Below are 20720 nucleotides of genomic sequence, written 5' to 3'. Positions count from 1 at the left end.
GGATGAGAACCGTGATGCGCATCAAGCACCAAGAACCCACCGGAACACCTTTACTTACTTTTTCTGGAACTGATCAGACTACCTGGGCTACTGGAAAGTTGATTTTCAGTTAGTTCGGTTTGAGTAGATGATTTTCTGTTTAATCCTCGTCTTATTCCGAGTTATGTTTTAGGATCTATGGCCTCCCGAAAGTCACTACACCCTATTAACGTTGTGCTGAAATTTCTGACCTACTCGCACCTAAACCGTCACCACAGTCAAACAAAGACGAGTTTGGTTCTGGAAATTTTTCAGCCTCTAGGGGACTCATATACGGAGCCATGGCCACTGGTCTCACCTCATTTCAGTTTGTATAGAGGTCGTGGCGACTGAACGAGTTCACCCTTTATTTCAAACCCTAGTCTTGACTTAAAACTTACTTTACACTTTTGTTTAATGATGAATGATGATGGTACTTAAGACCTAATTTACATACTTTTAAACCTTTGGGAACGATTTACTGAATTAGTAACTTTTTACTTACGTTGAGGACCTTTCGGACCAACCACTTGCTTACTTTTCCCGCGTATCGACTTTTACTACTTTCCACTGTGAGTTATAGCATCCCTTTTTAATTTAACTATTTTGGGAACTGAGAATACATGCGCATTTTACGTTTTACATACTAGGCACGAGTACTTAAACTTTATATATGTGTGGGTTATACAACGTCATAAACTTTCCCCTTAGCTCGGTAACGTTTAGTCATTGGTCTTTGAACCTGTGAACGCGAATCTTAGATATGGATCCATAGGGTTTGACATCCCCACTAGGGCTAGTAGCGCTAGCATTTAACGGGTGTTTAATACTTCGTAAACTTACGCACTCGCCAAGTGTACTTTTAGGGGGTGTTATTTACGTTAAGTTAGTTACCTAGTGCCCACTGTTATACATATACTTTTCATACTATTTTGAAACGCTATTTGAAGCACTGAAATCTCGTGGCCTACCTTACATTACTGTTATACTTAATCTATAGCTCACCAACCTTTGTGTTGACGTTTTTAAGCATGTTTTTCTCAGGTGCTTAAGGTTTGGTTGCTTCCGCTGTAGTTGCCATGCTTTGTAGACTCCCGCTGCGCGTATTAGAGATGTCTTCGCATGAAACGTTTAATTTGCATTCAAACTTTATTACCTTTGAACAATGAACTTGAAACGACCTATGGGTCATTTACTATTATTAATTACTTCTATTCATAGAAGCATAGTATCGGTTGTTAAACATTTGATGTTGGTTAAGACATCACCTTTTCTTATGAATGCAAACTTATTTTAAAACAGCATATAGTGTTTGACCTTGTAATGATCCTGTTGTTGATGATTCGTACACGATGGTTTTGTGTGGGGCATCACAGAAACCTCCGCAATCGCGGAGGTTGTGAGTTGATTTAGTCCGTAATTGCGGAGTACTCTGGCCCAATTCAATCACACCTAAACAATGGCTGCTAACATTTAATTTAATTATATATATATAATATATATAATATATTTAATTTATATAATTAATTATATATTATATTATATTTATGTGCATAGTTAAATTGTAATTTTTGTTCCAATGATTCGTACGTTGTCACTCGACTTATGATCCGGTTTCGGTTTTTCGAACGCATGTTCGTACGCTTAGAAAACTAACACTTTACGTTACGCGACGTGAACCTTTTAATAATAATCATACTTAATTCACTAGTAACTATATTACTTGAAGTGTGACTTAGTCATTCAAGTATTTTGGTCATTTTCTTCTATAAATTAGTGGCTCGTTGTTTATAAAAATATATTATTTTAAATCAGCCGTTTTACGACTAAGTAATATTATATTTTATCAATTTGTAAAATATATATAAATATATTCATTTGGAAATATAAATTTATATATATTAGAAATATCTATATAATATTTAGTTTTTCAAAACTAACTATATTTCAAAATTGGTTTAGAAAATATTATAACACGTAACATTTATACTTTAAACTCGTTTTAATAATAGAAGTTATTATATCAAATAATATTCTTAATATTATGAAGACTAAATAATTAAGTTGCCAAGGGACACGAGTCAATCACAGAAAAGCATGCTTTTGAAATTTAAACAAGAATCTCCACTAACCTTTTGACTACTCTCGTTAATGGACACAATGTCCTTTCTTGAAAATTACTTTATCATTATTTTCCGAATATCGTTAAAATGGAAAGGTTTCCTAAATTAAAGTGGAACTCTCAATAGGGACTCGTAATCATCATTCAATGTATCTGATAATTCAATCATTTGATATTATCTTCTAATTCCACCGATAAATATATTTTGAAACAAATACATTCATGTAAAGTATTATACGTTTAATACTTTGTTAATATTCTCAAGTTATAATATATACATATATATATATATATATATATATATATATATATATATATATATATATATATATATATATATATTCATATCCAAAAATTGTTCGTGAATCGTCGGGATTTGGTCAAGGTCAAATGAATGTATGAACTTAGTTTGAAATCCTTGAGATTTAACTTAACAAACTTTGCTTATCGTATCGGAAACATATAAAGATTAAGTTTAAATTTGGTCGAAAATTTTCGGGTCGTCACAGTACCTACCCGTTAAAGAAATTTTGTCCCTGAAATTTGATAGAGGTCGTCATAGCTAACAATAGGTATGTTTTCATGACGCATACGAGCTGAAAATTAGAGTTTTATCATCAACAAGTAATATGGATAAAACAATTTGATTAATTGAAAAGTACAAGTGAAGCTATCACAAGAGAGTGAAGTGAGTAGGTGTAGATTCGTCATATCTTTTGACATAGATAGGATTGATTTCTAAGTTCAAGAAATTTAGAAAAAATCTTCGTGATAAGATTTGATTTATCGGTAATCAAGGAAATTAGGATCTACTTTAAATGCGATCATCTGTTTTGATTGCTCTGTCGGATATTTTACTATAAATCCACCCCCTTCGTTTCCTTACAACTCACACCTTCTATTTTTTCTCCTCAATTCATACTTTAAAGCATTAATCAATATGCTTCATCAAGTTCTGCTTCTTGATATATTTTTAACTTTCATATCTGTCATTCTTCTTTTTCATCTACCGCCAGAATAATCTATTTACTTCTACTATACTCTTGGTTTTATAGTGTTTTTAGTTCTCCCATGTCTTTATATTCTTATTTGCATCGATATATATGGTTTATAATTTCTGAGTTATTGTTGGGTTTTATATATTCCCTTATATTTCGATATCCCTGCTTCTGTCTTCTATAATCCTTGTCATCCCCAATTAATGCTCACTTTTATTTGCTGCGATTTATACTCCAATTTCTATTTCAGAGTTTTGTCCTTTCGTTTTTTCTTCTTGCGATTAAGCACCGCCTGTAATGGTCTAGAATTTGCAGATATGAATTTCGGAATGAACATAGTTAATGTTCTAAGAAGAAAATTGTAATGGTATGATCTTGATTTGTCAAATTACCAGAATACCTCGGAAAAGACCGAAGCATCAAGAAAATATTTTCTTGATATGTGATTGTTACGCGAGGGGTATATGAAATAATATTATTTTTACAACCAAATACTATTAAATACGATTTAATTTTACACAAGATATTTATTTATTTATAGAATGGATATACCTAAACCTTGCTACAACACTTATAGGCAGTGTACCTAATTGTACAGCAGTGTAGTTTTTAGTAAGTACGGTTCGTTCCACAGGGAGACTTTTAAACAAGCTTAACGCTATATTTTTAAAAACTATATTTGTAAAAATACAAAAATATATAAGTAATATTATTATTATAAAAAGGGGGATTTTTACCGTTTAATGACCGGATTGTCGATTTTAAAACTTTAGTCGCAGTTAAAACCTAATGTAAGATATTAATTATATAAAAGACTTAATTTAAAACGTAAAGTAAATAACGAAAATAAAATTGCGATAAATAAAAGTGCGATAAAATAAAATTGCGATAATTAAAAAGTACTATAATTAAAAGTGCAATTAAATACAATGACAATAAATAAAAATGTGATAATTAAAAGTGCAATTAAATATGAAATATATAAATTATGCTTATTTAAACTTCCGTAATCATGATGTTTGACGTGTTGATTTTAGTTTTATTACCATGGGTTAATTGTCCTTTGTCCTGGATTATTCGATATGTCCATACGGATTTGTCCATAATAGTCCATCAGTCATAATCATAAAGTGCGAAAGTCTTCGTCAAATTATTCTTATTCCCGAAGTCAAATATTCCAACTAATTGGGGATTCGAATTGTAACAAGGTCTTAATACTTTGTTTAATGAATACACCAGGTTATCGACTGCGTGTAGACCAAGGTTTTACTACTTTGTTAACAATTACACCAATTACCCTTGAATGTAATCCACCCCTGTTTCAACAAGTCTATTAACTATTAATCCAGTTCCGTGTCCGGTAAAATGAATAATTATTGGTATTTATAGATATCCCGCCCACCGTACCCAGTCAAGCGTATGTGGTTATATATAAATACGTCAAATTATAAGTCTATATATTAAATCAACGAGGTATCATTTAGTTAATATAAAGCCCATTAATAGCCCCTAGTCTAATTTTCACAAGTGTCGTTCTTTTGTCCAAACTTCAATTATGGTACAAAGCCCAATTACCCAATTTTAAATATTTTAGTCCAACATCATGATTACTTCGTCTTAAATAAGCATAATAATAACTTAGCTACGAGACATTAATTTAAAAATAACATTAACCATAACTTACAGTGATTAAAAATTGCGTAGCGTTACACGGACAGAATTTCGACTGACACCCTTACAACATTCGCTAACATACCCTTATTATTAGAATTAAAATTAAAATTATAATTAATATATATATATATATATATATATATATTTACGTATGATAGATAGAGAGATAGGATGGATATATATTGTGTTCACCAAACTGCGAATTTATAGTCATGTGGCCAACTTTTCAGGGCCATGCGATCGCATGCTTTTCCTTCTTCCGGGCCATGCGATCGCATGGCCAGCTGTATGAGTTCACATATCTTTGTTTCTTTCTTTGCCGACGGTTTATAATAATATATATAATATATAAATAATTTATATAATTATTTAAATATTATAATTTATTCTTGTGCATAGTTGACTTGTAATTTTTAGTCCGTTGTGTCGAGCGTTGAGAGTTGACTCTGTTACCGATTCCGGATTTTCGAACGTCCTTGCGTACAATTTAATATCTTGTATTTTGCATTTCGCGTCTTGCACTCTTGTAATTTTGAGACGTTTCTCATTAATAATTGGAACCACTTTGATTGTACTTTGTACTTTTGAGCTTTTTGGTCGTTTGCGTCTTCAATTCGTCGAATCTGTCTTTTGTCTTCACCTTTTATTATTTAAACGAATATTACTTGTAAATAGAATAATTGCAACTAAAAGCTTGTCTTTCTTGAGGGATAATGCTATGAAATATATGTTCATTTTTAGCATTATCAAATATTCCCACACTTGAGCATTGCTTGTCCTCAAGCGATATAGTCTTGAAATAAAAATACTAGAATCACTTCTTTATACAGCGGTATGAACAATGGTAGTAACGATGTGGTTTACAGTCCCACATGACTATGAAAATTTAGATCCCTAAGGAAATTGGATCTTTATGAAAACATTTGATCTTTTGAAAATTCAATCTAGCTTTTACCCTAGATAAGTTTTCCGGAATAACCCTTCACCGGTGTTTGCAAATTATTTTTGTGGGTTTTGTGGGTTTCATATTTGAAAATTTTAGCTCAAAACTTGCGGTTTTGTGTCACCCACTTGCTAACCTTGTATTGGAAAAGCAACACGTCCAGTATACTTGCTCCGTATATTACCTTTCGATAAACTACCGTCCGGTTGTAAAAGAAAGCGTTGAACAAGCAACTGTTAAGGCAATGTCCCCTAACATTCTTTTAATTATGTTCTATAACGTGTCGGATGCAATTACTATCCTTTGTAGGAGCAATAGTAAAGCTCACCCAATAATTTTTTGGTCTGGCACAAGGTCCTGTCTTTGACCATACTATGCAACCACCGTTCTTACGGTTGACACACGATTTGGTTCAGGTGACCTAATGAATTCCAGGTGAATTCCTAGGATTTTACGTTCAATGGAAATCAACGCATTAAAAATGGGTTTTCAGAAAACAAGTCGGTTTGTAATTTGATCAAAATATTTTCTCGTTCAAGCTCGAGTTTAGATATCATCGAATTCTATGAGTTTGTAATTCTCAATCTTTAAAGTCAATCTCAAGGATTGAGTAATATCAGGCTTAAAAGCTGATTTTTAATCTTCAAGGAGATTATCCTTACTGGGGGTCTGATTCATTAGTCTTATCAAGCTAATTTGCACGGCGTCCTCCCCATTTTACGAGACAGATCCTCTCATGTTAGGATAAGTCTGACCACTTGGCGACCCTGTTTGATGCTGAGGTCCGTAGATTTTGATAATGCTAAAAACGAACATATATTTCATAGCATTATTCCTCAAGAAAGACAAGCTTTTAGTTGCAATTGTTCTATTTACAAGTGAGATTCGTTTAAATAATAATAGGTGAAGACAAAAGACAGATTTGACGAATTTAAGACGTAAACGACCAAAAAGCTCAAAAGTACAAAAGACAATCAAAGAGGTTCCAATTATTGATAAGAAACGTCTCAAAATTACAAGAGTACAAGATTCAAAACGCAAAGTACAAGATATTAAATTGTACGCAAGGACGTTCGAAAATCCGGAACCGGGACCAGAGTCAACTCTCAACGCTCGACGCAACGGACTAAAAATTACAAGTTAACTATGCACATAAATATAATATAATATTTAAATAATTCTTATAATTATTTAATATATTATATTTATTTAAAACCGTCGGTAAACAAAGAGCCAAACTCCTCTGAGCTGTAATTTCAAACTCCGCGACTCGCGGAGTTTGAAGGCCAAAAAGGCCGCGAGTCGCGGAATCCCAATTTCAGAAACTCCCTATAAAGCTCGCGCATTCTGATCGTAAAATATAATCTTTTTCTTCTTCTCTCATTCATACGTAAAATATATATATATATTTATAATTTATATTTTAATTTTAATTATAATTCTAATAATAAGGGTATGTTAGCGAATGTTGTAAGGGTGTAAGTCGAAATTCTGTCCATGTAATGCTACGCTATTTTTAATCATTGTAAGTTATGTTCAACCTTTTTACATTAATGTCTCGTAGCTAAGTTATTATTATGCTTATTTAATCCGAAGTAATCATGATGTTGGGCTAATTACTAAAATTGGGTAATTGGGCTTTGTACCATAATTGGGGTTTGGACAAAAGAACGACACTTGTGGAAATTAGACTATGGGCTATTAATGGGTTTTATATTAACTAAACAATACCTTCTTAATTTAATATACAAACTTATAATTTGACGTATTTATATATAACCACATACGCTTGACTGGGTACGGTGGGTGGGATATCTATAAATACCAATAATTATTCATTTTACCGGATACGGAACTGGATTAATAGTTAATAAACTTGTTGAAACAGGGGTGAATTACATTCAAGGGTAATTGGTGTAATTGTTAACAAAGTAGTAAAACCTTGGTTTACACGCAGTCGATAACCTGGTGTATTCATTAAACAAAGTATTAAAACCTTGTTACAATTCGAATCCCCAATTAGTTGGAATATTTGACTTCGGGAATAAGAATAATTTGACGAAGGCTTTCGCTCTTTATATTTATGACTGATGGACTATTATGGACAAATCCGTATGGACATATTAAATAATCCAGGACAAAGGACAATTAACCTATGGGCATAAAACTAAAATCAACACGTCAAACATCATGATTACGGAAGTTTAAATAAGCATAATTCTTTTATTTCATATTTAATTTCCTTTATTTTATATTTAATTGCACTTCTAATTATCGCACTTTTATTTATTGTTATTTAATCGCACTTTTAATTATCGTACTTTTTAATTATCGCAATTTTATTTTATCGTACTTTTATTTATTGCAATTTCATTATCGTTATTTATTTTACGCTTTAAATTAAGTCTTTTATTTATTTAATATTTTACATTAGGTTTTAACTGCGACTAAAGTTTTAAAATCGACAAACCGGTCATTAAACGGTAAAAACCCCCCTTTATAATAATAATATTATTTATATATATATATATATATAAAAGTAAACTAATATAGCGTTAAGCTTTGTTTAAAAAGATTCCCTGTGGAACGAACCGGACTTACTAAAAACTACACTATTGTACGATTAGGTACACTGCCTATAAGTGTTGTAGCAAGGTTTAAGTATATCCGTTCTCTAAATAAATAAATATCTTGTGTAAAATTGTATCGTATTTAATAGTATTTTCTGCTAAAAATTAATAGTATTTTATACCCCTTAGCTTTGACATCAAGTATTTTTGGCGCCGCTGCCGGGGAGTCTCTTAAAAGCCGGAAGCGCAACGCTAATATATAAAAAAAAAATTATGTATTTTTAAGATTTTGTTAAATATTTAAGTTTTATAAAGTTTCTTTATTTTTATTTTATAAAAACATAAGTTTTATTTAAGTATTTTGTTTTTATTTAAAAACCGAAAAAAAAATATATATATATATATATAATTCTAGTTTTAAGATTTTTATTTATAAAATTATAAAATATTTCTATTTTAGTTTTTAGATATAAGTTTTTATTATATAAATACTTTTATTAAAACAAAAAAATTAAAAACAGGAATTAAAAAAAAAAAGAGAAAAATGCGTAAAATTTCAAACTGCTCCAGAGTTGAATTTTGGAACCCCGCGACTCGCGGGGTTTGATGCCTTGAATACCGCAACTCGCGGAGGATAACTGACACGCGACAGAACCCTAATTCTGCATTAATTACGGGTAATTAATTATTATTATTATTATTATTATTTAACCCTAATTATTATTATTATTATAATTAGTTTTATTTTAAATTTTACTTTTTATTTAATTTGTTTTATTTAGTAAATTAGTTTAATTAAATTATAAAATTAATAGTTTTATAAAATAAATAATATAAAAATAATATTTTTATAAAAATTGTAATTTTTACAACTTTTTGTATATTTTTATATTTTGTCCCTTTTTAATTGTTTTAGCGTAATATTTGTATTTTTAGCTCATATTTAATTTTAAACTTAGATTTTGCCATAGTTATTTTTACTTCTAGATTTTTAGGCTTTGCCGTAAAATCCCTTAAGTACTTTTTCTTTAGACTAAGATTTAGGTGCTTTAGAACTTTGCGACGCCTTTTTAAGTTTTAGTTTCTTTTTAAGTTATTTCCATTTGGGATATAGTTTTTCCTATAAGCTTTAATATTTTTAGACACCTTTTACTATGTACCAATTATCATTCCAATTAGTAATCTCAATTTGCAATTATAATTTTAAGTTAGTTGTAGTAATAAGGTTAGGTTAGTCAAGTATTTTTAAGTTTTATAAGTTTCTTTTATTTTTCCGTCACCTTTTATTTTTCAACCATTTTTCTTTTTCGATCTTTTTTCGACGAACTCTTTTTCTTTCTTATTTCTCGCTATTCTAGTTTTTAGGACATAGATTTTTATTCTACTTCTTATCTAAATTTCTTAAAATTACGAAAATTTATTTTAAGTGGTTAAATTGATAGACATCAAAATTTTCTGGTTCGTAGTAATAGTTTGTAACGACCCGGAAATTTCCGATCAAATTTAAACCTTAATCTTTATATGTTTCCGACACGATAAGCAAAATCTGTAATATGGAGTCTAGAAAATTTGAAATCTATATTCGGATAATCAATTACCCTTTGACCATGCCTGACGATTCACAAACAACTAATTGTAAATAGATACATATATATATGTGTGTGTATATAAATGTGTATATAAATACTACTTGGGAATATATAAAATAATATTAAATCTATATTTTTTTTTAATCTTAGTACTCCGTACATATAAATTGGAACAGAAAATAAATAATTATCGAACTCTTTTGATCAGGTTTCAAACAAGTAATGAGTGAAATAATTAAATATGTTTAATCTAAAAATTTGAGATTTTTAGGGACACTTTTATACGCTAACTGTTTAGCAATGGACACGATAGTCATTCAGGATAAAACTGTCGGTGCATATGAACAAAACTCAGGTGGCTTTCCTGTTTCAATTCACATGATTGATTAAGTTTTATTATTATTATATTATTATTATTATTATCATCTTATATCCTATATATATTATGCATAACACATGTACCTAAACCATCACAATTCTTTTCTCAAATCTTCACCTACTACTACGTACTAGTGTTTCCTTGTGTTTTATTTCTGTTTACTGTTTGGGGAAAATTACACCATCAAACCAACCCTTTCAATTAAAACTATCCATCCCTAAAAATTAACACCGTTACACAAACCCACCTAAAACACCACCCATTTAAACTGTCGGTTCATAACCACCATGGTGAACCACTACCACCTTTCACCAACATATTCCCTCTATCTATATCCCTCACTCTCTTCTATTTTGGTCTTGAAGAAAATCACCACGATCTCACCATTACAAACCACCTTGCAAACCACCTCAAAACCCATCGGGTTACAGTTTATATGCTGTTGCTGTAGTGCTTTCATTCGCCACCATGTCACCCTACAATACCCTAAATAAAACCGCACCTTGTTGTTACTTCCTGTCCAAAACAACCCACCACCAGTGAATAACAACCACCATTTAAATCACCCCCATCACCCACAGCCCGTCACCTCCTAACTTCACAATGAATACCAACGAATCACCTTTAACCATTATGATTACCACCACCCGCCACCTCCACAACAATCTCACCATTTTTTTTTTCTCTCTCTCTACAAATTTCAATCGTAAATAATCACCATCGTACACCATAGCAGCTGCTGCTACTGTTCTGCTGCTGTTCACCGTCGAAACCACCACCTAAACCCTCGTACACTCGCGACAGTAACCACTTCCTATTCGAACTGTTTTGCTGCAATCGCTATTGTATGTTCCTGTAATGAATGTAACTGTGATGATGAGATGGAAAATATCGTTGATGACAAGGAAGTGGTGGATAATAAAGAACATGATAATGATTGTGTATTTGTCGAACCCCACAATGTTTAACAAATAAATACACCTTCAATTATTGTGGGACTTTAATTAAAATAAGGGGCACCGATTTTCTTTATCTGTTTCTAATTCTGATACTATTGGTGGGCCGAGATTAAGTAATGGGTGTTGGACCGAATTACATGTTTTTCCGTTTAGGCTTAATCTTGAGTAATGGGCCGTAAATGATTTAAGTATTGGGCCTCGTGATCTTGGGTTTTTAATGGACTAGTCTGTTGGGCCGAAATGAAAATAAAAGGGATAAAATAAATCAAAATCCGGTATAAAATAGAAAATGTGAAATGGAAGGATGGTTAAGGAGGTGGATGAGTGAATTTGAGGTCGTGGGTTCAAGTCCCGCTTCCTGTAGTTTATTTCCTTTTTTTTTAAGAAAAGCTTCTAAGGTATTAACTATTATTATTATTATTATTATTATTATTATTATTATTATTATTATTATTATTATTATTATTATTATTATTATTATTATTATTATTATTATTATTATTATTATGAAGTACTAGTATTACTATTAGTAGAAATATCAAATAACATAAATATTAGCAATAGTAAAATCATTATTATTACTAGAATTATAAATATAAGGTTTTGAATCTAAATTTTATTATGGAAATGATTAAGTTACAATTTAAAACGAATTATTAACTTTACCACTATTATCACTAATATTATTATGAAGTTTATTATTTTCAATATCATTACGAAATCTAATGATTATTAGTATTATTATCAAAAATTTAGTATTTTAATATTAATTAAAGAAAAATATATTTCTACATATATCATAAGTATATTTAATTTACTATTTTAAAATAACATATATATATAAATAATAATTGAAATAACAAATATACTACTATTTTAGATAAGTAAAATAGTATATAATAATTGGTTTGATTTTTATTACATGTTTAGTATATGTTTTAATATATATAAATGATATAGGTTCGTGAATCCGAGGCCAACCTTATACGTGTTCAATGATGTTATATGTATTTTTACTACAAAATACATTAGGTGAGTATATAGTCCCTTTTTAAACTCTAAATATTTTGGGCTGAAAATACATGCGCTGTTTTTATAAATGATTTACGTTATGGACACAAGTGATAAAACTAAATTCTACGTTGAGTTGTACCATGGCATATCTCTTTATACTTGGTAACTGCTAATTACGTGAGGAGCGTAAACGCGAATCCTGTTGATAGATCTATCAGGCTGACATCCCCAACCGGGCTGGACGACCAGCATTTAACGGGTGCACAGTACTTCGTTCTCGTTACTACACTTTGGTACGGTGTAGGGTTTATTTAAGAGTATGCTGCTGTGACTTTTAGTTAAGTATGGTTACCAAGTGCTCAACGTCTTTTCTATACACGAGGAGTGTATTATGTATAAATATGAAATCTTGTGGTCCATAGTTATAACGCTGCTAGCATCAAACCTATATATCTCACCAACTTTATGTTGACTTTTTAAAGCATGTTATTCTCAGGTACGAATTAAGTCTTCCGCTGTGCATTTGCTCATGATAAGGACCTTACTTGGAGTCGATCATTGCGATGGAACCAGATATTGATGATTTCGTCCAGGGGGACTTGGACGGGGTTTGACAGAATGGTATCAGAGCGTTGGTCCTAGCGAACCAGGTCTTGCATTAGTGTGTCTAACTGATAGTTGTTAGGATACATTAGCGAGTCTGGACTTCGACCTTAGCTGCATATTATAAGTATTGTATATCATTCCTAGTGGAAAATTACCTGCTAATTATTCCTAAGTCTAGACACGCCTTACTGCCTTTATTGTATAGATAGTGTATAGACAAATTCATATCTTAGCGTATCTATTACGGTAAACTTTGCCTGATATCTTCCGTAAATTTTTCCGTAATTTAAGGGATCCTGGTACTATATATATCTAGGCATATTATGCATTGAGAATACCATCCAACTATCATTTGCTGTCACTAAGCTTTTCATACCAAAAATCTTTTCTGTGATCGCGTACGATGGCCTCTACGAATCGACCAAGTTCTTCTGACTCCGAAGATAGCGTGACGGGAGCGCACCAACCGATCAACTACCGTGATTTCTTTAGAAAGTGGGGATGGGTTCGCGAAATACTTACCCTATGAAGAAATGAAGAAGGTACTCCATATCACGAGCCGAACTTACCACCTAACGTCGGAGTGCTCGACCCGCTCACCGGCGAACCTGTTCGCAACACCGTTTATACCCTTTTTGCAAGAATTTTTCGTCTTGAGGCTACCATTAACGGAACTAGAGAAGATATCCGACCTCTACCTCACACTGATAACCAACCAGGGTTAGTAGAAGAAGTTAAAGAACTCCGAGCTCGAGTGTTAACTTTAGAGAGCACGGTACACAATTTGCAAGCACTAGCAGTATCATCAACACCAGTAACATCACCAGCCTCAGCACCAACATCACTAGTACCACCAAGAACAACATTCGCGTCACCAGCTTCGACACCTCGAGTATAATCATCGTTCTACATGACGTTCTACATCATTTATCTTAGTTCGACATAGTGATTATGTAATCTCTAATGTTTTAGAGATTATATATTCTTGTTCTAACGGTAAATCAGATGAGTTAATATCATATTAACTCATAAAATCCATGATTACATCTGAAGAAAATATATATATGTATGTATATTTTCATAAAGATTGTAATTAAAAATTCTTTCGTACAAACTGTTAATGGTGAAAATATTTTAACGGGTAGGTAATACCCGAGGAATATTTAGATTTCACATTAATAAGTTGCACTGTACATTCTTCGAATCTGATTCAACGGTCATTTACTATCCTATGTACAACTAGCGATATACGTATCCATTCACCACAGAATAATCATTTCCATTTAAATTTCATATTTGGATTTTGACCTATCAGAATCCAACAAGTGGCATAATGAAGAAAACATTGGACAAAATAAAATTTGTTAGAAACAAACGAATTAACTAATTGAAATTTTGTTAAGAATCCACGCTAACTGTTCCAGCTAACTGTTCCTAGCTAACTGATTACATTTTATTTATCGCAATTTAATTATCGCAATTTTATTTATCGTCATTTAATTTCTGTTATTTACTTTACGCATTTAATTTATCGTCATTTAATTTCTGTTATTTATTTTTACGCACTTTAAATATCGGGACACGTATACAAGGTTTTGACATATCATATCGACGCATCTATATATATTATTTGGAATAACCATAGACACTCTATATGCAGTAATGCGGGAGTTAGCTATACAGGGTTGAGGTTGATTCTCAAATAATATATATACTTTGAGTTGTGATCGAGTCTGAGACATGTACACGGGTCACGATACGTATTAATTAATTCGAATATTATAAATTAAATTATATATGAATTATTGTACTGTTAACTGTGGACTATCGATTGGGACTATCAACATTGGACAATTAAAAAAAAAATGAATTAAAATGTTGATTATAACATATGAAACTAAACAATTCTTCAAGTTTGCCACTTGATTTCATCCTAAACCTCATTTGTACTTCGACAATTATACTCCGCATTCAAATCTTTCATGATTTTTGGAAACACCTCGATCGGGAAGATGAACCAGCTGCACTTCATCTACGGAGGAAAAGATTTATGCATCTGAAAAACTCTCGAACCTAAATTCCTAGTTTAACACGTACCCGTGTTGAATCCTTTACCATTCATTAGAAAAAACAACCTTACGATTCCTTTTCATAGTCACCAATTTTGTCACAGCTTCAGCAAGTTAACCTCGATTTCTCAGCAAGACTAGTCTTATTATAACCTCGACATATACGTTATCCTTTCGCCATCGTTACCGGAGAACCTTTCATATTCTGCGACATCATCAACAAATGTACCAGCAGCTCATTATCTCTTTGGCGGAACCCGCAATCAGTATTTTGAAAATTCGCAGAACCTCTCCAGTTATACTTATAACATCTATCCCTAAGAATTTCATATTTCGAATGTGAAGTTTCTGAAAAACACCCTGAACTATGAAGTAGTTCTTGAAATGCTGATGAAGCAGCAAAAACTGTAAATGAATTTAGCAGTCAAATGTTGACGATAAAGTATAATGTATTGATAAAGCTCAGAAAAAGAGGAGGTTTGGAACTGGAAAACGGATTGAGCAAAGTATGAAGGAAGGTGTGGATAAATTACAAGAACTGAATCCGCTTTCAAAGAATCCAAACGATTCAGTGCCTGCTGAAACTGTTAGTAAGAACCCTACTCCTTATTCTAAACCTTTCCAGATGATATTCATCATCATCATCTTATCGTAGATATCATAAGATATCTTCATATCTTCCGTTATACATATTCTCCATATTTCTGGAGATATTTTCACAACTATTCTTATCTGGGATCATTTATCTCTCCGTAACATCTGCGTTACAACATAAAAGAAACTGTGATAGTTTCTAAGTTCTAAAACCTTCGAGTTTAAAATGGGAATGTTCTGAAGCAGTGTTGGAGACTGATGCATGAATTAGTATAATATAATGAAACTTGATCAACTTCATTATATTACAGTAAGTCATGTTGAGTTTCTAATGGAATGTGATGATTCACAGTACCATCATCATGTGCCATGTTACACGGCTCTTACATTCTATCCAATCTCCAAACATATCAAGAATATATCATCTTGATAGTTCTATCTTCTGAATTTTGGTAATTTGACAAATCAAAACCGTGCCAATACCCTTTCTTTCTTAGAGCATTAGCTATGTTCATTTCAAATCTCATACCCACGAATTCCGGACCATTGCTCGCTTGACTCAAGGACGGGAAGAAGAAACGAAGGGACAAAGCCCAAAATAGAAATTGGGGTATAAATCGCAGCAAAAGGGAGAGAGTATTAACTATGGATGACAATGATTATAGAAAACAGAAACAAGAGCATCAAAGTATAAGGGGAGATAACAAACTCAACAACCACCAGGATTTACAAACCATGTATATCAATGCCGATAGCAATATAGAGACATGGGAGAACTAGAAGCACTATCAACGCAAGAGTATAATAGAAGTAAATAGACTCTTCTGGTGGTAGATGAAAAAGAAGGATGACAGACGTAAAGATTAAGAGTATATCAAGAATTAGAATGGGATGAAGCATATTAGCAAATGTCTTAAAGTAGGAATTCAGGAGAAAGAATAGAAGATATGGGATATGGAAATAAGAAAACGAAGGGAGTAGTTTTATAGTGAAATATCCGACAAAGAAATCGAAACAGATTACCGCATTAAATCAAAGGAGATCCTGTTTTCTAAATCGCCGAAGAACCAAATCTTACTACGTAAGATTTTCCATAACTCCCTTAAAATCCGGAAATCAATCATGGCTATGACATTGGTCAAAACGATTCCATATTACTCATTTCATTCTTTTGTGATAGCTTCACTCGTGCGCTTCACATGATCGAATTTTTTTTCCATATCTTCCAATAATGATAAAACTCTATTATTACCTCATATTCGTCATGAAAACATTCCTATTGTTATTTATGACAACCTCTACTAAATTTCGGGGACGAAATTTATTTAACGGGTGGGTACTGTAACGACCCGGAAATTTCCGATCAAATTTAAACCTTAATCTTTATATGTTTCCGACACGATAAGCAAAATCTGTAATATGGAGTCTAGAAAATTTGAAATCTATATTCGGATAATCAATTACCCTTTGACCATGCCTGACGATTCACAAACAACTAATTGTAAATAGATACATATATATATGTGTGTGTATATAAATGTGTATATAAATACTACTTGGGAATATATAAAATAATATTAAATCTATATTTTTTTTTTAATCTTAGTACTCCGTACATATAAATTGGAACAGAAAATAAATAATTATCGAACCCTTTTGATCAGGTTTCAAACAAGTAATGAGTGAAATAATTAAATATGTTTAATCTAAAAATTTGAGATTTTTAGGGACACTTTTATACGCTAACTGTTTAGCAATGGACACGATAGTCATTCAGGATAAAACTGTCGGTGCATATGAACAAAACTCAGGTGGCTTTCCTGTTTCAATTCACATGATTGATTAAGTTTTATTATTATTATATTATTATTATTATCATCTTATATCCTATATATATTATGCATAACACATGTACCTAAACCATCACAATTCTTTTCTCAAATCTTCACCTACTACTACGTACTAGTGTTTCCTTGTGTTTTATTTCTGTTTACTGTTTGGGGAAAATTACACCATCAAACCAACCCTTTCAATTAAAACTATCCATCCCTAAAAATTAACACCGTTACACAAACCCACCTAAAACACCACCCATTTAAACTGTCGGTTCATAACCACCATGGTGAACCGCTACCACCTTTCACCAACATATTCCCTCTATCTATATCCCTCACTCTCTTCTATTTTGGTCTTGAAGAAAATCACCACGATCTCACCATTACAAACCACCTTGCAAACCACCTCAAAACCCATCGGGTTACAGTTTATATGCTGTTGCTGTAGTGCTTTCATTCGCCACCATGTCACCCTACAATACCCTAAATAAAACCGCACCTTGTTGTTACTTCCTGTCCAAAACAACCCACCACCAGTGAATAACAACCACCATTTAAATCACCCCCATCACCCACAGCCCGTCACCTCCTAACTTCACAATGAATACCAACGAATCACCTTTAACCATTATGATTACCACCACCCGCCACCTCCACAACAATATCACCATTTTTTTTTCTCTCTCTCTACAAATTTCAATCGTAAATAATCACCATCGTACACCATAGCAGTTGCTGCTACTGTTCTGCTGCTGTTCACCGTCGAAACCACCACCTAAACCCTCGTACACTCGCGACAGTAACCACTTCCTATTCGAACTGTTTTGCTGCAATCGCTATTGTATGTTCCTATAATGAATGTAACTGTGATGATGAGATGGAAAATATCGTTGATGACAAGGAAGTGGTGGATAATAAAGAACATGATAATGATTGTGTATTTGTCGAACCCCACAATGTTTAACAAATAAATACACCTTCAATTATTGTGGGACTTTAATTAAAATAAGGGGCACCGATTTTCTTTATCTGTTTCTAATTCTGATACTATTGGTGGGCCGAGATTAAGTAATGGGTGTTGGACCGAATTACATGTTTTTCCGTTTAGGCTTAATCTTGAGTAATGGGCCGTAAATGATTTAAGTATTGGGCCTCGTGATCTTGGGTTTTTAATGGACTAGTCTGTTGGGCCGAAATGAAAATAAAAGGGATAAAATAAATCAAAATCCGGTATAAAATAGAAAATGTGAAATGGAAGGATGGTTAAGGAGGTGGATGAGTGAATTTGAGGTCGTGGGTTCAAGTCCCGCTTCCTGTAGTTTATTTCCTTTTTTTTTTTTTAAGAAAAGCTTCTAAGGTATTAACTATTATTATTATTATTATTATTATTATTATTATTATTATTATTATTATTATTATTATTATTATTATTATTATTATTATTATTATTATTATTATTATTATTATTATTATTATTATTATTATTATTATTATGAAGTACTAGTATTACTATTAGTAGAAATATCAAATACCATAAATATTAGCAATAGTAAAATCATTATTATTACTAGAATTATAAATATAAGGTTTTGAATCTAAATTTTATTATGGAAATGATTAAGTTACAATTTAAAACGAATTATTAACTTTACCACTATTATCACTAATATTATTATGAAGTTTATTATTTTCAATATCATTACGAAATCTAATGATTATTAGTATTATTATCAAAAATTTAGTATTTTTATATTAATTAAAGAAAAATATATTTCTACATATATCATAAGTATATTTAATTTACTATTTTAAAATAACATATATATATAAATAATAATTGAAATAACAAATATACTACTATTTTAGATAAGTAAAATAGTATATAATAATTGGTTTGATTTTTATTACATGTTTAGTATATGTTTTAATATATATAAATGATATAGGTTCGTGAATCCGAGGCCAACCTTATACGTGTTCAATGATGTTATATGTATTTTTACTACAAAATACATTAGGTGAGTATATAGTCCCTTTTTAAACTCTAAATATTTTGGGCTGAGAATACATGCGCTGTTTTTATAAATGATTTACGTTATGGACACAAGTGATAAAACTAAATTCTACGTTGAGTTGTACCATGGCATATCTCTTTATACTTGGTAACTGCTAATTACGTGAGGAGCGTAAACGCGAATCCTGTTGATAGATCTATCGGGCTGACATCCCCAACCGGGCTGGACGACCAGCATTTAACGGTTGCACAGTACTTCGTTCTCGTTACTACACTTTGGTACAGTGTAGGGTTTATTTAAGAGTATGCTGCTGTGACTTTTAGTTAAGTATGGTTACCAAGTGCTCAACGTCTTTTCTATACACGAGGAGTGTATTATGTATAAATATGAAATCTTGTGGTCCATAGTTATAACGCTGCTAGCATCAAACCTATATATCTCACAAACTTTATGTTGACTTTTTAAAGCATGTTATTCTCAGGTACGAATTAAGTCTTCCGCTGTGCATTTGCTCATGATAAGGACCTTACTTGGAGTCGATCATCGCGATGGAACCAGATATTGATGATTTCGTCCAAGGGGACTTGGACGGGGTTTGACATAGTTGGATTTGTACGTGGACCGGGTTATTGGAGCCAAACAGTCCTCAATTATATTGAGACCAAACGAATCCTGCCCCTCTGCTGCATCTTTTGGCTATTCGAAACGTGGGCAAAATCAGAAAAGTCTATTGATTGGATAACTTATTATAATTTTTATTTCCTTTTAAAAACTAATAGGATATTCAGTGAATGCACCGAGCAAGACGATTACCACCTTTTGTACGTTCACCACCTGTAACTAGATCAAGACATTTAGCAAATATTACCGCCGTTGATTTTTCTTTAGAATCGTCATCCAGTCAACCAAGTACTTCAGTTCAAATTTCCAATAATCCATTTTTTGAACCCGACCTCACAATTGAGAATCAAGAGAATATTCAGGAACGATTCGTAGATCCTGAACCACTAAACTTTCCTCCGGAACCACCAATCATTCAAACAGAGATTGTTGAGGAACGAACCATTAAATCAGAATCCTCTAGTGATTCCGATTCAACAAATTCAATTATGGAGAATCTGGAACCTTTAAGTATGGAAGACCGAATGAGAGCTAAACGCACTGGCCAAGGTCACGCAATTACTCATCCAGACATTAATGCGCCAGATTATGAAATCAAAGGACAAATTCTACACATGGTGACTAATCAATGTCAATTTAGGGGTGCGCCTAAGGAAGATCCAAATGAACATCTACGTACCTTTAATAGGATCTGCACACTATTTAAAATCCGAG

The sequence above is a fragment of the Rutidosis leptorrhynchoides genome, chromosome 8 (genome assembly GCF_046630445.1).
Source record: "Rutidosis leptorrhynchoides isolate AG116_Rl617_1_P2 chromosome 8, CSIRO_AGI_Rlap_v1, whole genome shotgun sequence".
Classification (NCBI taxonomy): Eukaryota; Viridiplantae; Streptophyta; class Magnoliopsida; order Asterales; family Asteraceae; genus Rutidosis; species Rutidosis leptorrhynchoides.
The sequence above is the reverse complement of the archived record's forward strand: the minus strand, read 5'-3'. Positions refer to the sequence as shown.